The 23,185-nt window shown below is 54.5% G+C and overlaps 1 protein-coding gene across 1 annotated transcript in view; it reads left to right on the forward strand.

Moving 5' to 3' along the window:
• Nucleotides 1–9,232: 9,232 nt before the first annotated feature.
• Nucleotides 9,233–23,185, forward strand: part of DENND2A (DENN domain containing 2A) — a 69,432-nt gene continuing 55,479 nt past the window's right edge. The window contains exon 1 of the mRNA XM_041002330.1: nucleotides 9,233–9,281. The gene's annotated coding sequence lies outside the window, so the exon portion shown is untranslated. The remainder of the gene's footprint in view (nucleotides 9,282–23,185) is intronic.

Below are 23,185 nucleotides of genomic sequence, written 5' to 3' on the forward strand. Positions count from 1 at the left end.
ACTTCCCCCAGTTCCAGTTCATGCTGCTAGATGTTACAGCCTGTCCCAGCCTGGACTTGTGAACTAGCTGAGGTTGTGGCCCCACCCGGCCTACCCTGCACCCCATCCTGGTTCTCAGATCTGCCAGTGAGTACTGTAACCTTGCCTGGTCTGGGCTGCACCCAGCCTTGATTCTTGTACTCATATGTAGGATCTGCATCCTGATGAAGGAGTTCCCCAAGCTCCTCTATTAGATTACCTCCCAGTGGCAGATCTTACCCACACTGGTGGGTTTTTGGCCCAGCCTGACTTGGTCCAGCCACTGTCCTGGCAGGCACAGTGGCCTTGTTGGATCAGCCGCACCCATTCCAGCTCTAATTGTTGGGTGCTATAGTCCAGCCCTGCCTGGTCCACCCCCAGACCCAGCTCTCCTATGTTTCAGTGGTTTGAGACCTTGCCCAGCCACTATGACTCTTGTGAGCATCAGCAGGTGCTGGAGCCTAATCTAGTCTGGCACACCGCAGACCCAGCCCACACTCATGCTGAGGGATACTGTAGCCGTGCCAATCAGATTGGCCACCCCCATTCTAACCATCACACTTGCCAGTGGAAACCACAGCCCAGTAGGGGACATCCCCTTAGCTTTCTGACAAGACTTGTAGCCAGCCACAGATCTTATACATGCTGGTGGATGCCACGCATCCACGCCTGGCATAACCCATCACCCAGCTTGACTTCTGCCATCAGATCCTGCAGCCCTGCCCAGCCTGGCTCCACCTGCCCCAGCCCCAACTCTCACTGGTGGGTGCTGCAGCCTAGCCCTGCCCAGACTGTCCATTCCTGACTTTCATGCAAACTCGTAGGTGTGATAGCCTAGCCTAGCTCAGCATGGCCTGCACCCTATCCTGGCTCCTGTGCATGCCAGTGTGCTATTGTTTTGCCTGGCCCTGCCCAGTCCAACCCCCTGAGCCAACCCACACAAATGAAGTAGCCCTGCCTGACCCGACCAACACACAACCCTGGCTTGTCAGTGAGAGTGATAGCCAACCAGGGGATTTTCTCAAGTTCCCCGACCAGGCCCACTCCCATACCCAGTTCTCATGCATACCAGCAGGTGCCAGGCCCTCCCACGGCACAGTCTGCCCCCTAGTATCAGCCTTTGTGTGTGCTGGTGGATATCGCAGCCTGCCCTGCCCGGTGTCCAATTCTTGGGTGAACCTGCAGGCACAGCAGCCTGGGCCAGCCCAGTTTGTCTCCAGTCCCAGTGCCCAGGAGTGTTGGTGAGTTCCACAGTCATGCGTAGCCATATAGGCTTTGCTGACAGCTGGGGCAACTGTCCCATTTCTTATCTAGTTTACCTGCTAACACACCTGAAGGCAGTGCATAATGGTCAAGAACTTGGGACCCTGCCACCCATGTTGGGAGACCGGAATGAAGTTCCTGGCTTCTGACTTCAGCCTGGCTCAGACCTGAAACAGCTATCTGTGAAGTGAGCCAACCGAAAGAAGAGTCTGTCTTGGGCCCGGCGCTTTCCCAGGCCACAAGCAGGGAGCTGGATGGCAAAGAGGAGCACTTGGAATATGATTTAATGCCCATATGTGATCCTGGTACATGCAAGGTGGGGATATAGTCACTAGGTTATCACGCTGGGCCCATAATAATTTTTACAGAGTGGAAAATGATGGTTAGTAGTTTCCAGTTTGTTTTCTTCAGGTTGTTATTAAAATTTTGTCCCACTAGGTGGCACTATTTACTTGTCACTGGCAACTTAAGCTCTCTGGGTTCCCAGGCCTCCCAACCTTTCATCCTCCAAGGCACACACATCCGTGGCTGGGAAGGAAAGAGAAGCTGGGCCATCTGGCTCTGCTTGCTTCTTCACATAAGCCAATTCCAACTCCTCTAGCATGTCCATGGGAGCATTGTTACCAGGCAGTTGTGATGTGAGGCTGGGATCAGTTCAAGTCTCCTGGGAAGGGATGGGAAGGGGATTTGGCGCAGTAGTTAGTGAATTTTGGGGGGACGCGGGAGTGTTTAGCATAGCAGTTAAGGTGACACTTGGGACCCCCAACACCTCACATCCAAATGCCCAAGTCTGACTCCCAACTACTCTGCTTTCAACCCGGCTGCCCGCTAAGGCACATGCAGTGTCCGTGCACCAGGACCCTGCCAAACCCATGGGGGCCTTGCACTGAGTTCATAGCACCTGGCTCTCACGTAGCCCAGCCCCGACTGTGCTGAACATCTAAAGACCGCTCTCTCCAATTCCCTTTCAAATAAATACGTTTTTAAAATAAAATTCTTAAAACATTTTAAAAATGTGTTTGAAAGGCTGAGGCAGAGCGATCTTCCATCCGCTGGTTATTCCCCAGATGTCCACAACAGCTTAAGCAGAAGCCAGGAGCCTTTCTCACCATCTGGGTCCCCCTGGTAGATAACAGGGACTCAGGTACTTGGGCTATCACCTGCTGCCTCTGGGGGGTGCACATTAGCAGGACCTGGAATTAGTAGTGGAACTGGGACTCGAACTCAGGCACTCTGGGATGCAGATGTCCAAGCAGCATCCTAACCACTGCACCAAAGCCTGCCCCTCAGTTTCTGCCGCTCTGGACAGGGTAAGTCGTGGGTCGGTGTGTGTGTAGCAGCCGCTTTGGCCTTTGTCTACTTGATGCCACAAACACCCCGTTTCAGTCCGTGCAAGCTGCTGTGACAAAACGTCAGCACAGACTGAAGGAAGGACGTAGGAGGAGCCTCACAGTTGTGCAGACTGCAAGTTCCCCCAGCCCAAGGGGCGAGCGTGGCTGGGGTCTGGTGACGGCCCATTTCTGGATTGCAGCCTGTGGATGTCTCTCTGTGTCCTTGCCTGGTGGAAAGCAGGCAAGAGACGCTAGAGCCTGCATTCTAAGGGTCTAGGCCAACCCCCCGGGCTCTGCTCAGAACCCGGTCACACTCCCGAAGGGTCCCATCTCCTAGAACCAGGCACTGCTGGGCTTAGTTGCTTGTGGAAGATGGGTCATGGCCAAGACCCCTTATCTTCTCCTGTCCTCCCCTCCACACACACACTGTTTCTTCAGACTAGAATGCAAGGGAAGAGGACCCTGGCATCCCCTCCCCTGCCCCTTGCCAGAGTGGGCTCTGAGCCAGTGTGCCTCCCGTGGGAACTGGAGCCGTCTGCATCACAAACTCCTGGAGTGCTCATGAGACTGAGTTCCTGAGTCCCTGCCCAGACCTCCTTCCTCCGCACGCCACCCTTGCCTCGGGATCCCAACGGCAAGGTCCTTCCACCTTCTTCCTACATGCCCAGTGCGATTATCAAGCAAACACAAAGTTTGAGAAGACAGGTCCCATCCCATTCCCAGGCCTACCTTGCTACACCCACCAGCCTGAGAAAGGCGGGTCCTGGCAGATTTCCAGCACCAGGCCGACCACCTGCATCTTCAGAATGTCGTAGAAAGCAGCAGGCTAGGGAGTGGAGATGGTGTTGGGGGGCAGTGGGCAGTGCAGGGGGAGGGCTGATGCTTGCAGGCGCCTTGGGTCTGCCTTTGGCTTCACCTCGGTCCCTTGGCTGGGGGAGCTCCCTGCTCCCTCCCTCCCCCCTCCCCCCTTCCCCCCCCCCCCGTGTGTTGCTGGGGACCTGAATGGGCTGCTCCGGCTGCCCTTGTCACAGTGCCAGAGGATTAGCCGTGCACCTGTGTTAACAGAGGGTTGGCTGGGACATGCCCCATCCCTTCCTTCTGTCTGGGATGCTGGGGAGACCCTGACAGCGCTGAAGTGCTGTGTGTTGCCCCCCAGGGCCTGTACCTTCTTCGTTTCTAAGGCTTGTCCCGCACACTCAGACTGCCTGGGCTCTGCCGGGAGGAGGGCTGTATTCCTCTCTCCAGGCTCCTGCCTCACACAGGCAAGGAGCACAACGTGGCAAAAGCATGTACTCAGAAGGTGGGCCAGTGAACACACGCACGTGGACAAATGGGCATCGTGAGTAGCTGGAGGGACTGTCCAGGGAGGAAGGTGGGGGAGGAGAGGTAGGGCCCCTAAGCATCACCTCCAGCTGTGGTTGGAGGGGAAAGAGCTCCTCCCAGCTGTCAGTCCCTTTTATGAGGTGCGGGGTGGGGCCTTTTCTGACAGGCAGCCACCCGGAATCCTAAGGCACCCCCATAAGTTCCACACGGAGCATGATGGCCATGTTTTCATGATATGCTGCTTAGGCACCTGCATGAAACAAGCAGCCTGAACGAGGGGAGGGGGATGATACAATTATCCATGGGGCTGTGACTTCCAGCTCACCTGCCTAGTCCACGCCCAGGAGATCTCCAGGTGGGCTCTGTAAGGCAGCCATGCCACCGGACACCACCTGTTGGAGGAGTGGAGCCAGAACAGGCACAGCCGGTGGCTTCTAGGTTCTCTGTAGCCGCAGGCCCTGAGGGCCCATCTAACCTCATTTTCCCCAGAAACCTGACACCAGATGGTAGTAGGAGCTGACTTGTCCCAAGCCAGGCTGCCAGCTAGGGCAACCCCTACACTCTTGTTTTCCTCTGGCCAACTTTCTACATTCTCACTCTGAGACCTTTGCTGTGACTCAGTCCGTGGAGCAGCTACCTGCAGCACTGTTAGCCCGTTTGAGGCCCAGCTGACCAGTTTCCCATCCAGCTCCTTACTGATGGTGCAGAAGATGGCTCCAAGTGGGAGACCTGGCTGGAGTTCCAGGTTCCCGGCTTTGGCTTGAAATGTAGGAAGTCGTCAGACTTTCTAGAAAAAATTCTCCCAAGCAAGGTGTGGCTTCCGAGAGGCAGTGCAGGGATGATGGTCATTTGGAGGTCTAACGGCTGGGATGGGACCAGGGTGGACTTCTGTGGGGGGGAAAGTGATCAGGCAGGCTAGGGGTCCCCGGGTACCATGCCTGGCTTCCAACCTTCCATGATAAAACTCTCCAATGGAGACCAGCGTTGTGGCATAGACCTCCTGCATCCCATAGAGGTGCCAATTTGTGTCTCAGCCTTTCCACTTCCCATCCAGCTCCCTGTTAACGCACCCGGGAAAGCAGCAGAAGATGCCCAAGTCCATGTTCCCTTGCCATCCCGGTGGGAGATCTGGAAGATGCTCCTGGCTGTAGCCTGGTCCAGCACTGGCTGTTTTGGCCATTTGGGGAGCTGAACCCAGTGTATGGAAGGCGTCTCCCTGCCCCCTTCTATCTCTCTCCATCACTCTGCCTTTCAAATAAATAAATAAATGATCTTAAAGAAACAATTTTTTGGTGAGGAGTCTTGCCTCCTCCCTGCCCAACCCCAGCAAATGGGCAGGGAAGATGCCAGAAGCAAGAGGTGGGGAGCTTCCATCCTGAGTGCATGGTGCCGTGTGGCAGAGCTAGCCCAGCTAAACACTCTGAGAGCTGCAACCACTGGGAGCACCAAGAGCCACGGCTGCAGAAGCCCACGCCCCTGAGGATGCAGATTACCCCATGGCCCGTGTCCCGGCTCCCTCAGTGGATGCTCCAGCAGGACCCGAAAGGAAGCTCAGGTTATGGCTGGCTTATTCTGTGAGATCTTGCCTCACAGTGAACAACAATGACACACATGCCTTGTTCTTTGCTGTTTGTCATTCACACACTAATCCAGGCAAGAAGGTTTTCCTTGGGACACAAAATGCCCCCCAGAATGAGTGGGAAGCATGGACGTGAAGCACAAATGGCTCTTGGACAAGAAGGTCATGTTACTGTGCTAGTTGCCAATTCAGAGGTTCTTCGAGACTTCCTGTGGTTTCCTGACAAACGCCCCTGGTCTGCGGGGATACACAGAGGCCACTTGCTCCACGACACCCTCTTGGCAGGCCTCGGGACTTGCCTGCCCTCCCATCCCAGCACTGCAGGCAGAAGTGCCTGAACATCCTCAGAGAGGGTGAGCGGGGACAAACGTGGCCCTTGGTAGTCATGGAGGATGAAGCAGCCCCGGGCCTCGGGCTGACTCTGCACACTCCTTCCTCTGAGCAGCCTCCTTCCCTTCCCCCTTCCCTTCCACTCTCAGCTCACACCTCCTGGAGCATATGTAAATGGGACCAAGCACAAACCCAGCCTGGGTTTCAGGTTTGGGTGGATGCTTGGCTTGACTTTATTTCCTCAGAGACAGGCAACTGGGTAGTTATGGGCTGCAGACTGGGGAGCCTGGGCTGAGGCTGGGACCAACGATAGAATGAGAAAGGCAGAGGGGGCAGCCTTGTATGAGGAGGAAGAAGTGGGGTCTGGCAAAGACCTGGGTGGGGAGCCTCCTGATCTTCTGAGTCTCCCAGGCACCGGCTGTCCAGCGGGAGAGCCGCAGGACACAGGGTGTGTTGCGTGAAGCTATAGATCCTTCTTGGCCCTAGGGTAAGTTCCTTCCTTGCTCTATCTTGTTGTCACATCAGAACACAGGGTAACAATGCTGCCAATCTTCTACCACGTGGAGACCTTTTCCTCTGCAGTGGCAGGTGCAATGATACAGAAGAGACATCTTGCCGGCCAAGAGGTGAAGAATGGATTGTAGTGACCCAAGGGTAGGGACTAGACTTAAAGGGAAGGATTGAGTGCTAGATGCCCAGAGGAATTGCATGCCTGTACCTGCCGGGGTGGAGGAGCCACAGGGGTGAGCTCACTGGTTAGACCCTGACCCAGAGACCTGCCTCCACAGTGGGTGGCGGTACCCTCAGTCAATGAACATGACATGGGTTGACCCAAACAGTCTGGGTCTGTGAACGCTCAGCTAAGACACATGACCTCTCGGAGCTCAGCTTTCCCATTCCATGAGGTCTCATGGCTCTGGGATGTGGGGAAGACCTGATGCAAGGCGAGATTAAAGTAGATGTGCAGCTTCCAACAGGGCTTCAGAGGCAGCAGACACCGTGGGGAGAAGCCCTAGGCTGTAGCTCAGGCTTCGCTCCTATGGGGCCCCTGCCTTCTTCAGCCCCGCAGTCCAGCTCCCTGCCAGCTGGCTCACAGCTGAGATGAAGGCAGCTCCCTAACAGGAGGCCTTGACCTAGAAGCGGAGGAAGGTGAGGGGCAGTTGAGCTCTCCTAGGGGTTGGAGGAAAACCGTTGCTTCCCTTTCCCCAATCTGACATGCCCAGCATTCAAGGGAAAAACAGAAAGAGGCGGTGAGCAACGCAGGAGTCCTCCCGAGGGTTCAGGCTCAGCACGCAACTTCCTGATGAGCTGAACGCAATCATCACAGTGACGCTGGAGCTGGTTAGCACTGCGGCTATCCCTGTCTTAGAACCCACTCACAGATCTCAGAGGATGAGCAAAATCCCCAGCTAAGATGATCACATTTTTTCCATTCCTCCAACCTCACATTCTCAGTCTATACAGATGATCTGATAAAACCCATTCATGCAACACGATCCTTTCATTTGTGTTCTCCCTCCCAGAACTGGCTTTTCTCTCTTTCTTTCTCTCTCTCTCAAAGACTTATTTATTTATTTGAAAGGCAGAGTTACAGAATGGGGATGGGACCTGGCAAGAGAAAGAAATCTTGTGTGCTGGTTCACTCCCTAAACGACCCCTAGTGGCTGACACGGGTCACAGCTTCATCCTTAGTGGGTGCAGAGGCCCAAGATTTGGGCCATCCTCCACTGCTTCTTCAGGCACATTTGCCAGGAGCAAGACTGGAAGTGGAGCAACCAAAACTCAAACCAGTGCCCATATTGCTTAACCTGCTTGCCCTCAGCTTCTTTTTTTAGTGTGTATTTTTATTTGAAAAGTACAGGAACAGAGAGGGAAAAGACAGATCTTCCATCCACTGGTTCACCGCCCAAATGCTTGCAACAGCCCGTGCTAGACTGAAGCTGTGATCCTGAAATTGCCTCTGGGTCTCCCACATCCATGGCAGAGACTTAAGTGCTTGAGCCATCATCAACACATCTCAGGATGTGTGTTAGTCCAGGTGGGATTCCTATATGCGGTACAGGTGTCCCTAGGGACATTTGAACCCCGCGTGCCCCTACCCTGAGCTTTTCTCTCCACCTCTCCACCCTCTCACCTAAGTGCACAGTCTCCACTGTCCTCAGACACAGAGCTCCACCCTCCTGGAGGGCTCTGAGCTGCACACAAGAGCGCCTCTCCTTCCTGCAGAGGCTGGCCTGGAGCCTCCTCCAACACCTGTATGGCAAGGCCACCAGATCCTGCTCCTTGTCACTGCTGCCTCCCCCTACTCAGAAGCCGCTGTGTTCAGCGCCACATTCAAGCTCTACGCTGTGGCTATGTGCCCCAATGCCCCCAGTGGTCAGCTGTTCTGCACGTCCGCTGGGTCTCACCTCCGAGAGACCCCTCCCTCCACACTGAGCAGTCCCCTCCTCTCTCCCGCACTCTGCCTGCACCTGCCCAGATCAACTCAACAGCTTCCCAAAAGCACAGTTCCACCAACGTCCTGCAAAGCCAGGACCCATATTCCCGACCCCCTTCCAGACAGAACTGAAGCCTGCAAGTGTATTCCCGGACTGGGTGTGCCACGCAGGTGGAGGCTGGGGACATTATAAAGTCACTCCCCTCCGCTGTCCCGGCTCTCTCCCCTCCCCACCCCCTTCCCAGACTTCAACACTTATACTGCCTGTCATTACCCTGCCACACTGCAAGCTGCTTAGGGTAAGGGCCTTGCCAGATTCTGTCTGGGGTGCCCCAGGTCCCAGCCCCATCCCATAACGTGTCAACTGCTTGGAGTTAGAGCCAGGGCAAGGACAAGCAGCCCCTTCCGTCCAGGTCTCAGTTCTGGGCCAAGCCCACACGATGTGCCAGGTGTGCTGTGGGATAGTACACGGTGGTCTGTCTCGAGCACAGAAAGGGTTAAACCACCATCTGCCCCGCCCCCTCCCCAAATCTCTCCATTCCTACCACCACCCCCCCACCAACCCCAACAGGCAAGGGGCGAGTCCGGCAGAAGGTCCTGTTTACCGCGCTCGGCTCGAGGCCGGGCCCTGGGAGAGAGGTTGCCGTGGCAACCGGCCGGGCGCCCGCCAGCTGCGGATTAGCTCACTGGAGCCGGCGCGATGGGTCGGGAGGAGGGGGCGCGCGTCACGCAGACGGCGGCCACCGCGAGGGGAGGAGGACGCGCCGCCCGGCGAGCGTGCGCTCCGCTGGCCGGGAGGGGAGGCGGCGGGCACCCGACGGGAGCGCGCGCGCCGCGGGGACCCCAGGGCTCGCCGGCAGCCGGGCCAGGCCCGGCGGACAAAGGCGCGAAGGGCGGCGGGCCATGGCGCCCCCGGCCCCCGCCGCCGCCCGACGCCCCGGCGCGCGCGGGCGCCCCCGAGATGCGCCCCGGAGCCCGCGAAGCCGCCGCCCGCGGAGAGGTAAGGCCGGGCCCGGAGCTACGGGCTGGGTGGGGGGAAACGAGCAGGAGTGGGCAGGCAGTTGGGGAAGGAGACGCTTGGGGCGGGCGGAGAGGAAGCGGTTGAAGCGGCTGAAACTGTCTGGGCGCGGATCGGAGGGAAGTGGCTCTGCAGACCGGAGACTGGGTTCCCCGCGCGCGGCCTTGGGGACCCTGGAGCGCCGTCCAGTCGGGCGCTGCTGCTCGGCTCGCCGCACCCGAGCGCAATGGGAGCGCGACCTCCTTCGCTGCCGGGGCAGGGGAGCTTCTAGGGCTGAGGCGCGAAGCCTTCACCCGCGCCTGGGGAACCTGCAGGCATGGAGCACGGCCCCATTCTACGCGCGTGGAGTCCCCAGGGGCGTGGATGTTGCGCGTGCGTGTGTTGGCTGTGGGGTGTGAGTGGCCTTTGAACACCCGGACCCCTGCCCCCCATTGCTAATGCGGGCAGAACTTGCAATCTCGGCTGTGCAGGGTAATTGAATGATCTTGTTTCTTCCAGTTTTCTCCCAAGGACCGAGTTGGGAGCATAGAGAACCCAGGGGAACTCTCTTTTCTGCACAGGATATAATCACATTTAGGGGGCGTTCCAGAGAACTGGATTCAGGCCACGGAGTACAGCCAGATCCCAGGGAGGAATCTTGTCCTGAGGGGCGGGGACAGGAAGCGGGCGACCCCCACCGCCAAGGGGCGGAAGGGATTGGGGCGGTGGAGTTGCAGCTGGTGCTAGGGTTGTCACAGGCTGACTTGGGGCTAGACAGTGTCCAGATGCCTTAGGGATGTGACTGCCCCCGCCATGGGGTGGTAGAGGGGTAAGTGGTGACGAGGGTGGCAGAGGACCATCTCCAGTAAGCTTGTCATTACTCTCACTTTGTCTGGTTCCTACCTGCTCCTCATATCCCTAAAACAGCAGATATACCCGGAGTGCAGCTCAGAGTCTTTGAGGTTGGGCAGCTGGGGGGGGGGGGGGCGGGGCGCAGAAATCAGAGGTGAAGTCAGGGACCAACAAAGTGTTTTTTAAGAAAGGCAGAGGGAGGGCTGACAGAAGGGACTGGCCTGCTGGTCGATGGTTTGAAGCCTGCCAGTGCCGTGTATACACACAGGTGCACAGCCCTGTTCCAGGAACTCTCCATCCTAACAGCATGATGCAAGGTGAAATGAAAGCCAGGCCTGGTGGGCCTGATTGTGAATGTAACATGCCATAGAGCTAAGGCACCTTAGTGTGCAATGGGGGTAAGAAATGGGGGGCGGCAGGTCTCCCAACTGCAGGAGACCTACGCCTGAACCCCGGAGACCTCTTCAACAAGAACACAAAGCAGGCAAGAGGTTGTTTCCTGCCGGCCAAGTGACCAGGAGAGCCGGGAGAGGCAAGGGTGGGGAGAGTTCGTAGCGGTTGCAGGCTGCAGAAGGGTGTGTGTGTAGAGGTGAGGCTGCACTGGCGGAGGGAAGCAAGAATGTGTGAGCAGGGGGAGCTCCTGGGGGCAGGAGGGGTAGGTAGGCTTGGCCTGGTTCTTAGGAAGCCCCTCTGCTTGTTGGCTAGAGCGTTGGCGCACACAGCCAAGGCTGTGCAGCACCCCACACCCACCCCGCATCACTGGTGGGTGGGATGATGGCAGCAGTAGGCAGGCTGCAGGGGACGGAAGTGTTCTGGCGGTCAGGAGATAGGCCCCGGTGACGAGCTTGGGCACAGGGTGAGGTGACTCAGGCTGAATCCAGCTATGGAAGCACCCTGGAGAAAGCAAAGCCGAAGAAATAGACATTCTGAATGGCCCGAATGGAGCCGATGACGACACTTGGACCATGCATTTGGCTCCAAGTTTTCTGGCAGCTTAGGGGCAAACAAAAACACATTAGATTGCATCGTTTTGGAGTTTGGACAACAGAAAGCATACAAATTAATTCCCAGAGCAAACTTTTTCCTGGAATGGAACTCAACCGGGAATTTGTCATGTGGAACTTTAAGACTGAAGAGTAACACGGTGGAGAGAGGGGGGAGTCTTCATTGCATAAGCAAACTAAAAAGATAAGACCAAAAAAAAAAAACCCTTCATTGTCAGTGTTCCCAAAGATGGGAGGAGTCAGCTCACGTGACTGCCACGTGACTGGTTTCCTGTGTGATGCAGGCAGTCAGGGCTTGATGACTTGGCCATGGCAGCCTGGCTGTCAGCTGAGGGTGTGGGCAGTTACGGCATGGGGCATTTGGGGCCCTCGGAAGCCTACGGGGCAGTCAGTGGGCTCTCCTTCCCTGCCTGCAGAGAGCCAGACATGCAGGTGCCCGGCGACGAGGGGAGCAGGCCGGCAGGTGCCTGAGAAGGACCAGAGTTTGGAAATCCTGCCCAGCAGGTGCATAGGCTGGGGGGGGGGGGGGGGATTTCAGGATTGTATTCAGACTGGCAAGTTCGTGTCCCGGGGTGCTGTGTGCCTTCATGTCCCTACACCTGATGTGCAGCTGGCCGTTCAGGGTTTAGCACTCCGGAGACCTTGGGTCTACTGCCCGGGGAGGCCGGGGCAGTTGCCACAGGAACAAGCAGTAGGAGGTGAGAGCTGGGAGGGTCACTGGATGGACCCTTCCCTGTAGGGTGTGCACAGAATGTCTGTAGACTCTGCCCACGCCTTGCTAAAATGCCAACTAAGCCTTTTTCTCCCCCAATATGTTAGAAGATATATTTCAAATTCAAGGGGTGCAATGGTATGTGGTGTGATACTGGGCCCAGCACGGTAGCCTAGTGGCTACAGTCTTTGGCTTGCATGTGCCAGGATCCCATATAAGTACTGGTTCCTATCCTGGCTGCTCTACTTCCTATGCAGCTCCCTGATTGTGACCTGGGAAATAAGTAGAGGACGGCCCAAAGCCTTGGGAAATTGCATTCTGGGAGATCCAGAAGAAGCTCCTGGCTCCTGGCTTTGGATCAGCTCAGCTCCAGGCATTGCGGCCGCTTCTCTGTGTAAATTGCCTAATTTTAAGTCTTTAAAAAAGAGGTACTGAGGTAGTTGGGAGTCTGGGTGCGGTTTCTCTCCTTATTTTTCCCCAGTTTACAGGAAAAAAGAAATAAAAATTGGAAACAATGAACTCACTCACTTTCCCCTAATTCTTGACCCTTTCCACCCTAACTAACTATGTAAACATCATAAAAAGCAAAATTAAATAGTCTCAAAAAAAATCCACTGGTTGTCCCACTTCTTTTTTTGCTTTTTTTTTAAAATTTTGTTCCATGCTGTCTTTTTTTTTTTTTTAAAGATTTATTTTTATTATTTTTTCATTGGAAAGGCAGATATACAGAGAGGAGAGACAGGGAGGAAGATCTTCCGTCCGATGATTCACTCCCCAAGTGAGCGTGACGGTCGATGCTATTCCGGTCCGAAGCCAGGAGCCTCTTGCGGGTCTCCCACGCGGGTGCAGGGTCCCAAAGCTTTGGGCCGCTCTCGACTGCTTTCCCAGGCCACAGGCAGGGAGCTGGATGGGAAGCGGGGCTGCTGGGATTAGAACCGGCACCCATATGGGATCCCGGGCATGCAAGGTGAGGACCTTAACCACTGCGCCACCGCGCCGGGCCCCCCCTCAATTCTTTATATACTTATTTATTTTTAAGGGGGGAGAGAGATCTCTCATCTAAGTCATCCCACAAGTGACCTTCCCCCCGCCCCCTAAATTTATTTTTTTTTTATTGAAAAGGTAGATTTACAGAGAGAGAGAGAGAGAGAGAGATAGCTTCCATCCGATGGTTTACTCCCCAAATGGCCAGAACAGCTCATCTAGGCCGGCAGAGGACAGAAGGCAGAACAGGTTGGACAGCTCTCCTGGCCAAGCTTCCAGCAAGTGTCTGGGTCTGTGGATGCACCAAGGTGGACTTGGTGATCAGTCAACAGACTTTGGAAAGATTTTCTCAACCCTGCTGGTCCGGTGAAGCTGACAATGTCTCAGAACTATCAAAACCACTCAAGTAACACCCTTGGAATGTTCTACCTCAGAGTCTCTAGACCTTTCCCCATGCCCCGGGACTAATGTGGATTGACCCCAAAGAGCAGCCCCTTCTCGTCCCCCTGACCCCTTCCCCCGCAGCAGCCACAGGAGATAAAAGAAAAGAGAGCTGAAGCATTTGTCCCACCCACTTCCTCCGTACCTTGACCCTCCTCACCCCAACTGGAGTCCCACAGGGGCATGCGTCCCTCTCAACTATGTAAACAATGTTACATATAAGATATACGTTATATATGTATATATAAAAGAAGGCACTAATACCAAGTCATTACTTGATGAATGCCAGACCTAAGCTTAAACTGCCCCTGCAAACCTCTTGTGGCCACACCGATAAGGGCTGAGAGCTGAACGTGTCCTGCCGTGTCCTGCCAGCCTGTGGCTGGGCAAGTCGTGCTGACCGAGGCTGTGGTGAGTGCATGCCCTTCCTCTGGCTTGTGGCTTTTCCTGTCTGCTACCCCCCAGTCCCCACCCAGAGTCGGGGCCTGAGTTCAGGGACCAGGAGCCAGGTGGGCAACCTGTGGACTCGTGTCTGTGCATTGAAGTTCACCGTAGAGAACAGTACGGCTGCCTTTTCGCCTCTTGCTGAAAAGTGTTGGAGTAGGACTCTTCTGTCCTTTGATTTGGTCAATACAGTCCTAGCCTTGTCACATGATCAAGTAGAGGCATTCAGTTGCGTGGGATCATATAGCAAATCGCAATGAAGACCGACCTCCGCCAGGCAGGGGAGGAACGACTGGGGGAAAAGCTGCTCATATTTAGTCACAGGACTAGAAAGACGGGTCGGTTTGAGACTGACGGCTTGCAGCCGCTGTGTTGGAGGGAGCCTGGTATCTCAGTCCTGACCTCGTGACAGTGGTGCTGGACCTCCAGGAGCGTCCTCAAGCCTCTGGCCGTACGCTCCGGGCTTCCCCAGCAGAAGGACTCTGGGCCTCGGGAGGCCTCTGACTTAGTAAAGAGGTGAGGTGTGTTGTGGTTTTGAGTGGAGCGTGGGACTGTCCAGCCCCAAGCGCAGCACCCCCTGGCGTGTCTCACAGCCACTGTCACATCTGGTGTGTCTCATCAGCTATGCTTGTGACCGACAGCAAACACACACAAGCTCCCAGGACATCCGAAGGCCGTCCGCGCGCTCCGTGTGCCCTCCTGTTGACCGCTGCTGTGTCCCAAGGGTGGGAAAACGGCCGACAGGAGGAGCGGGCGACTGCTTGCTTCTCAGAGCAACCAAGACCCAGGGATTCCAGCACCGCAGACACAGAGCTGGGAGAGCCCCTTATCCCAGGCCCGCATTCCCTGGAATGGAGCACAACCCAGAGTTTCTGGGCTGGGGCAGAGTGCAGAAAGATGGGGGAAGGACAGTGGGGGTTGCTTCTAGGTGCACACTCTCCCCTGGGGTTCAGGCGGCCCTTGTGTTGGGGAAGCAGGGGAAGAATGCTTCTTTCCGGATGGTGAGAGAGTAGCTGGAAGAGTCCCATGAGTCAGCTGCGTGCCTCTTCCTCTCACCCCTGGAATCTGGCTTCCATCCCTAACCACCTGCTGACATCTTGTTCCAGGTCACTCATGCTGACTCCAACAACCGGCTCATGCTTCTCGCCGTTCTTCTTCTTCTTTTTTTTCAAAGATTTATTTATTTTTATTGGAAAGTCACATATACAGAGAGGAAGACCTTCTGTCCGATGATTCAGTCTCCAAGCGGCTGGCAATGGCCAGAGCTGTGCCGATCCAAAGCCGGGAGCCAGGAGCTTCTTCCGGGTCTCCCATGCGGGTGCAGGGTCCCAGGGCTTCGGGCCGTCCTCGACTGCTTTCCCAGGCCACAGGCAGGGAGCTGGAGGGGAAACAGGGCTGCTGGGATATGAACTGGCACCCATATGGGATCCCTGCGCTTGCAAAGTGAGGACTTCAGCAGCTAGGCTGCCACGCCGGGCCCTCTGCTTTAACTAATGCACTTGACGTCTCTGACCCTCCCTTGTTGCAGGCCAGATCCAGGTTCATTTAAAATGGGTGTGCCGCAAAGCATCCGTATCACATGTCCATGAACTGAAATGCCTCTGAGCTCCTCATCTACCGCTCAAAGCTTCCTGGGCACCACTTTCCAGGGACCACACGGAGCTTCCTGAAATCCAGCTAGTTCAGGGTTAACAGTAAGGCTATTCTGACCTCTAGCACTCATGCTGCACTTTTTAATTTTATTGATTGATTGATTGAGTGAGTGATTGATTTTGGAAAGGCAGATTTACAGAGAAGAGAGAGAAGAAAAATCTTCCATCCTCTGGTTTACTCCCCAGCTTTGGCTGCAAGGGCCAAAGATGAGCCAGTTCAAAACCAGGAGCCAGGAGCTTCTACCAGGTCTTCCACATGGGTGCATGGTCCCAAAGTCTTGGGCTGTCCTCCACTGCTTTCCCAGACTACAAACAGGGAGCTGGATGGGAAGTAAAGCAGCCTGGACACAGAGCAGTGCCCATGTGGGATTCCAGTGCCTGCAGGCAGAGGATTAACCCGTTGAATCACTGTATTGGCCAAGATTTTTTTTTTTTTTATATAATACTTTCCACTACCGTTCTTTCTGTGTCAGGTGTCCCTGCTGCCCTCCCACTGTTCGCCTGGAGCGGCTGCTGACGTGCGTTGCATGCGATTAGCTGGGTCTGTGTCTTGTAGCTCTAGGTTGAGGACCCAGGATCCTTCTGTAGACGTGTGTGTATCCCCCACACAGCACTCACACCGAGAACCTTGTTTAGCTTGCTGACTAACTTTACTGATTAAATCCATCGATGCTGGCTCCAATTAGCTAAGTGAAATCTTAAGCGAACACTGCTGTCCCCTATCTCAGCTAGATGAACAAATGAGCACATTCCCAGGCATTGCGTAACTTCTCAGTGCAAAACACCAGGCACAGATAGTAAACAAAACAAATGGGGGTCTTGGTTCGCAGGAGGTCAGGAGCAGGCTCCTCCGGCCTCAGGGAGCCTCCTCCCTGCTCCACGGTGGGCGTCTTAGCCAGTGAGGCTGAGCGTCCGCATTGGCCTGTCTCAGAACCAACGTGGCGGGACTGTAACGCAACCGTGACCGTGTTCTGTTGCCACACAGGCAAGCGAGCAGGGCTGGGGATGTGGAGTGATACTGTGATGAATACAACGTCCTGTGTTGTGACTCCTATCAGTGCTGTCTGGCAAGGTGACGTTCATTTTAGAACAGCAGAAGACATCAGGGCTTTGCAAGGGTCCTCCGCTGTGCTGAATGTGTGGCAGGTGCAAGCTCATTTAAATCCTTTCTGCAGCTTTTTCAGAGTTAGTGCTAATATTCCCACTTTTTTACAGAGGAGAGAACCAAGGCTTAGAAACGTTAACTTTTTCCGTGGTGCCACAACTCCGGTGCACTGGAATCCCATCCTGGCGCTGGTGGCTTTCAGCCTGTGCGATGGACTCTCTTGCTGTTTTCCCAGCACCTAAAGCAGCCCGGAGCAGTCTCAGCTCTGCTCGGAGCTGGCTGGCCCCTGCGCGAGGGGATGGGAGATGACGTCTCCCTCCAAGATTGCTGTCTTTTGTCCAAATGTGCTGGCGGGGAGCCAGGCCTGGAAACTCTCTGCTCATGGAAAGAAAGAACAGAAGCCAGCAGAAGAGGGTGGGAAGGAGTCCGAGGCAGCGGAAGGGAAGAGGAGGACAGGAAGGCGAGAGGGACAAAGGAGGTGGGAAGGGAGTGGCTTGCAGGCAGCACAGCTGCAGTGCGAGGTGGCATGCCAGGAAGCCAATGAACCTGACCTTCAGGTGCGTTCTGTCCACTGCTCTTTCGTGGGGTGGTGTGAACTTACAGCCCCCCTGGGGGGGCGGGACAGGGGCCCTGGGTGCTCAGGAGGTAGGTGGGTCCCATGGTGGCCCTTCCTCCCTTCCCTCAGTAAGTTGAAAAGATTTTGCTGTTGTTTTTGTTGTTTATTGGAAAGGCAGAGTTACAGAGGGAGGGAAAGAGAGCAGGTTCCATTGCAAGTTCACTCCCCAGATGTCCACAAGCCAGGAGCCAGGAGCTTCTTCCAAGTCTCCTGTATGAGTACAGGGGCCCAAGTACTTGGGCCATCCTCTGCTGTTTTCCCAGGTACATGAACAGGGAGCTGGATGGGAAGTGGAGCAGCTGGGACTCAAACTGGAGTCACTACGGGATGCCAGCACTGCAGGCACCAGCACCTCCTTCCTCAGTGCTGCATTTGGTGAGGTCAGGTGAAAATGAATGTCAGGAAAGCATGCACAAGGAGGCAAGGTCACAGAATGGCAGTGTGTAGCTGAAAGTGGAGGAGGATAGCCAGTCTGTGTCTAGCAGGGCAAGCTTGGTGGGCAAGGATGGAGGGGGGAGGGGAGGGGAGGGGAGAAGAGGAGAGGAGAGGAGAGGGGAGGAGAGGAGAGGAGAGGAGAGGGGAGGAGAGGAGAGGAGAGGAGAGGAGAGGAGAGGAGAGGAGAGGAGAGACTGAGTGCTGGGTGCTGGGTGCTGGGTGCTTTGAATAAAATGAGCTCATAGACTTCATTGAATCCCTATTTTACTTCCGGGAGCCTGTGCCGTGTCCCCAAGGCCTGCAGCTGGACTCGGTCCCCTCAGCAGAGTCTGACAAGCTGGAGTAATTCAGCAGCCACACAGCTGAGGGAAGATGCATCCCTGCAGGTGCCAGTCCCCCGATCTATAGCAAAGTTCTTGTAGAGTTGAAAGGAAAGAAACGATTCAGGTGCAATCTTGCCTAGGGAACAGGATGTGCTCAGCAAAGATTGGACGCTCATTCCTTACTACAGCTCAACTCGTAGCGCTGAATGCACAGGAAGCCCTGAGCCAAACAAATATATGAATAATACATTTAAATTCCAGTATAGGAAAGATAACACAAAGGCATGGGCGTTTAGTTAGATGATCGAGTGGGTTCATTGTTGCTATAGAAATTTGCACAGGTGGAAAGAACTTTGGGATGATCAAGTTAGGCATGGTATTTTGTTTTCTTTCATTTTGTTTGCAGAAGCTGGGATTTAGACTAGAGTTTTGAAAGTGGCATGAGTGCGAATAAGGAAATGAGAACGTGTGTGTGTGTGTGTGTGTGTGTGTGTGTGTGTAGGGGAGACTTGTCTGTCGAGGCCCCCGAGTAGGGCGTTCTCACTGTTGCTCCCCCATGGTACGTGCTTGGACACGGCATTGGATGTGTGTCCACGCGCACGTGCCGCACACCGTCTGCCTTGGTGGGGTTTGTGGTGCCTCCATGGCTCTGGTAGCCTCTGTGCTTGGTCCCCGTTTCTCTGGGATGTTGTCCCTGTCCCTGTGACGTGACCTGTGTGCCATCCTCCCGTTTTCTTCCCAGCCTGCAGGCTGCTAACGCCACGTCTCCCCTCCCGCCAGCTCAGGGCGGGCAGAAGCTCTGACACTGTGTTGCTGTGTTTTCTTTAATAGGTGAGCAGGCATTCAGTAGGGGCCTTGGTGAATGCACCCGATCACTGTTGCACACATGGTTTTTGTTGTTGTTGTTGTTGTTGTTTTTTAACTCTTAACATCCTAGTAATTTTTAAAAACAATAATTGCTTTGAATGTCAGAGTTATGGAGAGGAGGGGAGAGACAGAGAGAAGAGCGAGATCTCCCATCTCCTGGTTCACACTACAGATTAGCAAGGGCCCGAGCTCATAGACCATCTTCCAGTGCTTTTCCCAACCTCTTAACAGGGAGATGGATTGGAAATACAACAGCTCAGACGTGAACCGGAACACATATGGATGTTGGTACTGCCAGCCCCTGTAACCAAGAATTTCTAAAAGCCAAAACAAAATCGACAATTCTAGAAATCTCTATGAAAACTGGTGGGCTCCTCAGTTAGAAAAAAAAAATCAAGGGAAAAGAAAAATGCACCTTGGAGCTGGCACAGTGACACCGAGTGAGGCCACTAGCTCCTGTGCCCATGTTCCATGTTGGTATAGGTGCAAATCCCAGCTGTGCCAGCTCCCTGCAGGTGCACCCAAAGGGTAGCAAGGCATGTTTCCAGTGCTTGAACCTCTGAACCCATGTGGGGGCTCTGAGGATGCTCCTGGTTCCTGACTTGGGACCAGCCCAGCCTTGACCATTGGGCCTGTTTGGGAAGTGAACCAGTGGGTGGAAGATCTCTCTCTCTGGCTCTGCCTTTCAAATGAATGAGTAAATGTTTAAAAATGAGGGGAAAAGTGAACACTTTCCTTAAGAACATGTGACTATCTGGTAGACCCATGTTCTCCTGAGACAGCCTCTCCATAGAAGTGTGAATCACCGGGGTGGGGCCTTGAGCCAGTTGGTTAAGACGCTGTTTGGGGGCCCGGCGTGGTGGCCTAGCAGCTAAAGTCCTTGCCTTGAATGCGCCGGGCTCCCATATGGGCACTGGTTCTAATCCTGGCAGCTCCACTTCCCATCCAGCTCCCTGCTTGTGGCCTTGGGACCCTGGACCCGTGTGGGAGACCTGGTAGAAGTTCCTGGCTCCTGGCTCCTGGCTTCAGATCAGCATAGGACCGGCCCTTGCGGTCACTTGGGGAGTGAGTCATCGGACAGAAGATCTTCCTCTCTGTCTCTCCTGCTCTTTGTATATCTAACTTTGCAATAAAAATAAGTAAACCTTAAAAAAAAAAAAAAAGCCGCTGTTTGGGATCCTTCCTCCCCATATGGGAGGGCCTGGATTTCTGTCCCAGCTCTGCTTCTGAACCAGCTTCCTGCTGATGTGCACCCTGGGAGGTTGCAGGTGATTCTTCCAGCAGCTGGATCCTTGCTTCCCTTGTGGAAGACCCAGCCTGAGTTCCCAGCCTGACTCCTGGCTTCTGCTTGGTCCAGCCCTGGCTATTGCATTTGAACCATGACCCAACCTTTGGAAGGTCTGTCTGCTTGTCTCTGTCTCTTATTTTCAAGTAAAATGAAAAGAAATAGTTTTTCAATGCCACCTTTGAAAAGGCGTAAGAGTCATCTGGAGGAGGGTGGGACAGATGACCATCCCTGGAGCAGGTGACACATGGCAGCCTCGCGTTCCCCTCCTGCCTCTGGCTGCACACTGTGGGCCAGGTGACCCACACTGTCCAGGCCACAGTGCGGTCATGTGCAGGCCTGACTTCCCGCTCGTGTGTGGGAGCCCATCCATGCCAGGGGCTTTTCCAGCTTCATTAGGTCTCCCTCTTTGCCCTTCCTCTCTAGATTTCCTCATTGCACTGGGACCTCTGCCCCTTGCAGGCTGGGTTTCCAGTGACCCCACCCCTTCCCCCACCCGCTGGGTGCACCAGGAGAGAGCTGCTGTGGCAGCGGGAGGCTGTGGCAGTCTGGGTCAGCCAGCGTAGGCGTCACTCCCCACGGGGGCCTGGGAGAGGGGGCTCAGCATTTCCTGGAGCCAAAAGGTTCCCATAAATAGAGGGTTGGGAAAAGGAGCCAACCACCCCATTCCTCTCCGTTAACTCAGCACTTCCTTCTGCTTGCCAGACCACATAGTCTCTTGTAAATATTTTTCATTCACATATATCCTTGCCAGTGGGGGATGGGAGCAGGTGGTGTGTGTGTGTGTGTGTGAGATCTGCTCTCTCATAGATTTCAAATGCCTTGCACGTGTCTATTTACCCAGAGCAATCATTTCTGTGTAAGGCCGGGGTTCTTCAGTGGGGTTCTACTGGGAAGGCAGAACAGGCACTGTGCGCCTGATCCTGTGGCCTGTTCAGCTTCGCCCAGCGGCTCAGCACACTGTGTTATAACGTTTCCGAGAGCTTCAGAAGGGTTAGGTCTCAGGACTGCAGGTGTGCCCGGCACCTTCAGCGTCATGCAGCATGTTCTCAGGGATGGAAGGGGACCCTGTTGGAGCTGCTCTCGTGACCTGGATGGTGTGAAGAATGACCAGCTCACACCCAACTGTCGAGGCAGCCCAAGAGTGCATGGCCTCAGCCTTAGGGATACAGAAGCGTGAGTAATGAGTCCCGCCACGCTGGGACACACACACACACACACACACACCCCTTCCTTTGACAAGCACAGGGAGCAAGGTGTCTGGTGGAGCCTGTGGGCAGGAGGGACACCTCGCTTCAGCGTGGGCTGAATCCTGGGGTCAATGGCCTGGTGCCATAGCCTGATGCACTTTGCTGTTCGGTCTGCAGGGTGGGGACTGGCTTCCTGGGAGCTGGGTGCCGAGTGCCCGAGATAGGTTGATGCAACTCCACAGGAACAGAATTTGGTTGGTATGACTTGAGTTAGGGCTCCCTTGGAGCCCATCGTGTGGCTCCGTGGTCCAGATAGGGCCTTCGGTGTCCTTGGGACCTGCAGGTCAGGGAAGGGGCAGCCTGCTGAAAGAGAGGACTCCTTGTGAGGAAGACAAACTCAGAATCTTTTTTTAAAAAATAATGTATTTATTTTTTGATGATGCTTACATAGTTATGGAAGGATGAGTACCCATGTGGACCACTGATTAGGGTGGAAAGGAATGGGGGAAAGTGAATGAGACCATTGTTGCCAGTTTTTTATTTTCTTCCTGTATCTGGGGATGTGGGGAGAGATAGGGAGGACTGCTCCCAGCACCCCAACCACATCATCAGTACCAGGGATGTGAGATGCCCACTCAGTGTCATGCTGGGGTCCCCAGTGTGGAATATGTTCTGGTGATACTGCTTAAGTGGTTTGGTAGTTCTGAGATGCTGTAAATTGCTCCAAGGATGAGGAAATCCGTCCAAGGTCCATTGGTTGACATGGTCTACCCTAGGGTCTCCACTCATCCAGACACTTGCTGTCCAAAGCTTGTTCAGGAGAGTTATCCAATTTGTTCTGTCATCTGTGGTACTAGATGTCCTCTGCAGGCCTCAGCGAGCAAGCTCGGAATCTTGCCTGCCGTGTCTGCCACCGATGTCTGGTTCTTTATTCTACAATCATTTACCGTAACCAATGGTGTGTCTAAGAATCCTGCTCCTAAAGGAAACGATGTGGCACCCTGGGTTGGGGTCAAGTCCCAGCTGCTCTGCTCCCGGCTACCGCTTTCCCTGGGGAATCCGTGGATAATCGCTCAAGTGCTTGGGGTCCGGCAACCAAGTGGAAAACACTAGTAGAGTTCCTGGCCCCTGGCTTCAGCCTGGCCCAGACCTGCCAGTTGTGAACTTTTGGGGAGTGAGCCAGCAAATGGAAGGTCTCTCCCTTTCTGTCATTCTTTCGAGTAAACAAACAACAAACAAACAAGCTTCGGTGATGCAGTGATGAGCTCTGTGCTTTGACTCTCTTACCTGTAGAAGGAAGTTGAAGTTCTGTAATAAGTGCAGTAAACTGCCAGGTGCCAGGTGCCAGGCACCAGCTGGGTAGGGTAGATTTTTGCATTCCTCCTTTTCCTCCTGTCTCCCATCACCAGTTTTTCTTCATTTCCCCACCCCCCCCAACTCTGTTGGGATACAAATTGACATACTGAAAAACTTGATCCTTTCAAACTGTATAATTGAATGGGTTTGGGGTATATTCATAGAGTTATATACCCATCATCACAATGTTAGAACATTTTCATTAACCTCAGCTTAGCCCTTGCCCCTTCCTAACCCTTCCGCCCTTTACTGTCACTTGACTATTTTCCATCTCTTTGAATTGGCCTGTTTTCCTTTTCTTGAAGAAGTTACTTATTTGAAAGGCAGGGTCACACACACACACATACACAGGGAAGGAGAGAGAAGGGGAAAGATCTTTCTTTCATCCTATGATTTACCCTGCAAATGACTGCGATGGCTGAGACTAAACCAGGACTCTGGAACTTCTACAGATCTCCCACATGGGTGGCAGGGTCTCAGCTACTTGGACCATCTTCTGCTGCTTTGCAAGACACATTAGTAGGAGCTGGATAGAAAATGGATCCGCCGGGACTCAAACTGGCCCTCTGTGGAATGCTGGTGTCACAGACAGCAGTTTAACCCACCAACCCCTGGATGTTTCTAATAAAATTCCATGTAGG

Source organism: Ochotona curzoniae, unplaced genomic scaffold, assembly GCF_017591425.1.
Source record: "Ochotona curzoniae isolate NIBS_2020 unplaced genomic scaffold, NIBS_Ocur_1.0 scaffold_2476, whole genome shotgun sequence".
Taxonomy (NCBI): Eukaryota; Metazoa; Chordata; class Mammalia; order Lagomorpha; family Ochotonidae; genus Ochotona; species Ochotona curzoniae.